The sequence below is a fragment of the Pistacia vera genome, unplaced genomic scaffold (assembly GCF_008641045.1).
Source record: "Pistacia vera cultivar Batoury unplaced genomic scaffold, PisVer_v2 Contig906, whole genome shotgun sequence".
NCBI classification, from domain to species: Eukaryota; Viridiplantae; Streptophyta; class Magnoliopsida; order Sapindales; family Anacardiaceae; genus Pistacia; species Pistacia vera.
This window is the reverse complement of record NW_022196786.1, coordinates 559,870-565,869: the sequence shown is the minus strand read 5'-3', so window position 1 is coordinate 565,869 and position 6,000 is coordinate 559,870.

Genomic DNA, 6,000 nt, shown 5'->3' with positions numbered 1-6,000 from the left:
AAAATTTTTGGAGTTTATATTGCTTAAATTGTAGCATTAAGATGTTGTATTGTTATTATACATTGTTGATTTTGTTTATAATGGTCTCGTTTCCTACCTTTAATTTCTGGCAATGTCTAAATTCAATTGTCATTTTTTTTCCTCCTTGTCACCACGTTTTGACTAACTATAAATTAAAAAGTCTTTTGAACCTTGAATTTCCATGAGGAAAAAAGCATTATAATATTAGAAAATGACATGTATATTGATATAAGACGATTGAATAGTTTTCAATCACTTTTGTTGTCAGTAAATTAAGTGGTAGATTGTGTTATTGAGATTTTCATTTCTGTTCAACTTGGGTTTTCATGGTATTGAATCTGCTTGAAAAGGTCTTTTTAGATAAGCTCTCTTAATTATGTTTACATTTGCTTGATATTTCATAATATCTGCCAGTCAAATAGTTGATGGATGGGATACTTTCAAAACGAACAAGTTCTCGACAGTGTTCTTTTGGATCTAGTTCACGTTCATGGTGTCATCACAATTATCCACCGCCACCATATGCTCAACCAAGCCAAGATTATGTGTCACAGCAGCAGTATGCGCCTCCTCAAAATGGCTATGGTTAGGCCCCTGAGTCAAAAAGGAAATTGGAGAGGAAATATTCAAAGATAAATAACGATTACAATAGCCTTGAGCAGGTTAGATAGCATTGTTTGTTTCTAAGTATATCTAAATTTGTGTTTGCCGGATATGAACAATATAGGCTATTTCCATTCTGAGTGCACATAATACTCATTCTAGGAATGTGTTCTAAGGATCCATTTCATTAAGGATGATTTTTTACTATGTAATGCCATTTCTGACTCTAAAAGTTATTATTGACATGAAAAGTCCATTTGACATTTTTTCCCTTATGTTGTAAAATTGAGGATCTCCATTTGCTATTACTGTTGTAATAATCTGTAAGCTTCTTGACAACATGTATTAAGGAACTGAGATTGCATTGGAATCTTAGTTGTTGTTAGTAATGTAACTATCAGCAAAGAGTTAGTAGAGCTCTTAGTATTGCTATAAGTAAGTATAACTATGATTTGACTCTTATTTGTTCATCAGTAGTTGGTTTCTTTCAATGGTTGTGATGAGTGGTTTTTACATTGTTTTAGAGAGTTAGACATTGGTCATTTGAAAATAGTTTGGATACTGGATCTGGTGTTGGGTTGAACATTTGGTTGACACTCAAATAAATGTGCACTATAGCAGGTGACAATTATGATTTATTATAAGTGGTATTGTTTTTTTTTTTTTTTTTTTTTTTTGTGCTAAGCGTAAAAAAATATTCCAAATCAACATTTCAATTGATTAACTCAAGGAAAAAATAGATTGTTTTAATAAAAACTCATTAGTTGGCGAGGGCTCATATGGAAGAGTGTATTTCGGTGTTCTGAGAAGTGGGCAGTCTGTAACCATCAAGAAATTAGATTCCAGTAAGCAACCAAACCTGGATTTACATGCTTAGGTTTGGCTTATTATTATGCATTATCTTTAGTTCTTCTATAGTGTTGCACATGTTTGGCTTATTATTCAATGGTTGTTACATCATCATAGTTTAAGAAAATTGTAATCATGTTTTTATGAGTATTAATTTTATAGTCATCTTTGATGGTCCACGGAATATAATTGAGCCTCATATATTGGCCAATGAATTAGTTGATTATAATTCTAATTGATTTTTACAAATTTGTGGTGGTGATGTGATCGGTCATAATTTATCTTTCAATATTGTTTGGCCTGGTATTAAAGAATGGTGGTTATTTTGATCGTTACTTTTATGTTTGGTGGTTATTTTGATGTTCTCTATTCAATTGATGGTTATTTTGATGGGATCAGTCACAAATTTTGCCTTGTTTGATAGTTACTTTGATGTTCTCCATTCAATTGACAGAATATTAAAGAATGGTATATTTTCCTGCATAGGGTATGATTCCAGTAATGATTTCAAGTGTAAAGTTGATGTTAGAAAGACAGAGACATCATGAGGGCAAAGAGATTGAAGTATTCCAAGATTTTACCATTTTGACAGAGGAAATTATTTCCAAGACAGCTTTTGGGAGCAATTACTTAGAAGGGGAAAAGATATTTAATATGTTGACAAGGTCAATACGATTTTTTATCTTTGTAGAAAATTTGTGGAAACCTGCTTTCTTTGTAATGAATTCCCTCTTTTTATTGAGTTTCAATTGTCACAATATATATATATTTTCCACAAATTTTCTGCAAAGATAAAAAATGGTACTGTAGAATTAATAGAGAAGCAGAAGTATATAACTAAGTAGCATAATATATATAGTAGAACCTCTCTATAATGGTACTCTATATATGAATAATCTCTATGTACTCATAAAAAATTATGATCCTAACTTAGGCCAGTTATAAATAAGAATAAATTTCACATTATAATAAGTTATAATTTTTTTAGGTTCCATCTTAAGGAAAGTGTCTCTACATAGTAATAATTATATGTATATTGCAGAAAATATATGTTATGTTACATTAAAGGTTTAAGATGAAGTAAAATATTTATCTAAAGTTGTTTGGGATAATGATTTATGCTTTAGAGTTGTTACCACATCTTTTATCTTACGGATACATAATAAGTTGCTAGCATGAACGTCTTCTTGTTAAAGCTAAAATATTTCTAGCTCTCAAGCATGTTTAGAGCTTCTTGGCACAAAACTTTTGGTATTTCCATACTATCATCTTCAAGATTATCTCATTCCTCTTATTGTCTAATTTCAGTAATGATTTCTTCTTTAGTTAAAGCATACACGACTTATTGCTCATTTAGATGATTGAGAAAGACATTAATATCCATTTGATTTGTGTAGTGAAGTTGTCGAATTTGATCACTCAATTTTGCAATGACTCTTTGATATCAATTTCCGTCCTACCCTAATACTATTAAAACAATTAATTGAAATCCTAATACTACTAAAACATGAATTATAAAATAAGAAATGAATATAATAATTTTTAAAAATCCAATGGTAACTTCATTTATTTAAAAATTATTTTTAATAAAAAATTGGAAGGACAAATTGGTAATTCATATTCCTATATATAATTTAGGGTATAGCAATAATTTATATTTAAAGAATAGATATATTGGTAATTGACCTTGTTGATACGACAAGTTAATAAAAATTATAAAACTAAATATTTAAGAGTATTTTCATCTTTTTAATAAAATATTAATAAAAAACTCTAACCAAACCTGATGGAGGGTGGAAAAGTGTTATTTTAAAACTTAATGGATGGGAAAGTGTCATTTCACCAAACCTTGGGTGGGAGAACGTCGAAATAGTATAATATAAGTGGAAATGGATGACCCAATAACCAGTTAAAGGCTGATGAAGTAATGTCGAGAAGCGTGATATTAACACAATTAAAGAAGAATAGAGTACTAATTATTGAACCAGCAAACATACCAATAATAATAAATCTAATACCCTTCTTCTCTGCAATTTCTTTCCCCCCACTTCATCATTCTTATATCTTCCAATTAACTTTTCTAAACACCCTAGAGCAAGTGAAGTAATTGTGGGGCTTTCTTGATGCGGAATTTAATGGTGATTGCTACTTAAATAAAAAAATTGTATTTGGTTTAAGTAAAGAAAATTGAACATAAAAATAACTGTGCATAGTGATATATAAATATGAGAAGTTGAGAAATTGTTTTCATTCCTTTGCAATTTTAATGAAGAATGAGTGGATTCATAAAGAAGATTGAGCAAAGTCTGCAAGCAAGAATCTCTACTTGCTAAACAACGCAGCAACAGATAATATTTTCTAAATTTTTTATTAGTGGCAATTGGCATGTCTATTTGTTGCTTACTTTTTTTTTCTTTTTTTTTATAATCATAAGGGTTGTCTGGGTTAGTTTGTATACACCTCAACCAATCTATCAGGACCCTAAAACTGTCGACCGTTAAGAATCCCAAGGTCCATCCCTATTAGTTCATGGGCATAGGGGTGTTCATAACCAATTGACCGAATCAGTTAACCGAATTTTTTAATCGAACTGGTTTTTCGGTTTGAGAATTTTTCTGAACCAAAACCAAACTNGGCCGTCGTGACCGACTGTTACGGCCAAAGATCTGGCCGTCAACGGCCAGATCTTTGGCCTTAGATCTGGCCTTTTCCAGCCAGATCCACCGTGGATCTGGCTGGAAAAGGCTAGATCGGCACACTACCGGCCAGATTCAGCCGGTAGTGCGCCATCCTACCAGATTCTGGCCATTTTCCAGCGGCGGTGGCTGGAATCTGGTAAATGTGGATTATTGGGGTGTTTTTGTAATTTAAAAAAAATATTTAGGGGTATTTAATTAAATTAACAAATTTAGAGGGTTTAAAAAAATTGAATAATATTGAAAATAGTATTCCCAAAAATGAGAGTTTTTGGGTATTTTACTGTTTAACTTTTTTGGGAATACTAAGAGTAGTATTCCCAATCTTGAACCAAACGAAGCCGCAGCGACAAATAATATTTTCTAAATTTTTTATTAATGGCAATTGGCATGTCTATTTGTTGCTTACTTTTTTTCTCTTTTTTTTTTTTAATCAAAATGGTTGTCTGGGTTAGTTTGTGTATACCTCAACCAATCTATCAGGATCTTGAAACTATCGACCGTTAAGAATCCCCATGTCCATCCCTCTTAGTTCATGGGCGTAGGGGTGTTCATAACCAACTGACTGAACCGGTTAACTGATTTTTTTAATCGAACTGGTTTTTCGGTTTGAGAATTTTTTTGAACTGAAACCAAACTAGTTAAGGAGAAAACTGGCCATTAACTTATTTTTATCTAGATTTTTCCCTAATTTAACTTATTTTTTATTTTGAGAAGGAAGAGAAAAGTGAAAATGGGTGAGAAATGAGGAGAAATGTTTGTGTTTGTGTGAAAAAAAAAAAAAAAAAGGAGAAGTAAAGGGTGAAGAATAAAGAGAAAAGGATTTCGGGATTTAAGGTTTTTAATTTTAAAATGAAAACCAATTTATAAAACTGGTTCCGATTAACCAGTTTCAAAATTTCTTTAAATCGATAATTGAACTGAATTTCTAATTTATGTATTTCCTTAAACTAAAACCAACGATTTTCTGAATAATCGAAAAACTGGTTCGATTCGATTTTTGTATTTTTTTAAACACCCCTACATAGGCAGACTCGGACTCAAACTCAATAACTATTTTGCTCTTTTAATACCAGAGCACCTCACATGAACGGGTGGTTAATTTGTTTGTTTGTTGCTTACTTGCTTAGGCTTTTAGGCATCTCTGTTATTTCGTACAAGCTCATTAACTTTCGTCTCTATTTTACCAAACATTTTAAAATTTATTAATAATATTTCATTTCAAAGTAATTATAAAAAAATTTGACAATAATTCCTTAGAAGAAGGAAAAAAAAAACTTTATAGGTAATAGGTTCTTGAACAAAAGGGAGAGACCATAATTTTTATAATGTTATTCATATTTAATCCATTGCAGTGATAAATACTCTAATGAGACTTTATTTATTTTTAGGCATTACAATGTAATTAATAACCCATATATGTCTTTACTTACATTCTTTATCTTCTAAATTCAATCTAAATATGTAACTAAATTTTATTTTCTCAATATAATATAATGTATTAATACCATTTGTTAGTTTATAATTCATCAGTTCACATCAGTTTTGTCTGTCCAATAATGAATCTCATCTAATCAAGTTTAATTACAAACTCTCACGTGAGATTAGTAAAAGAAATTAGCGAATAAGGTTAGTGAGATTAGTATTATTGTAATATAATAACGATTATTATCTCTTATTCTAAACATCTCAACGTAAACCCGACGCAGATTAAGAAAATGATGATAATAATAATTAAAAAATACAAAAGTATTTCACTTTCAAAAAGATTCTCGAGTCTTGACCAACTTTTAAAGTGCCGTTGGCTTTAGCCGCTTTTTAAACACACTCG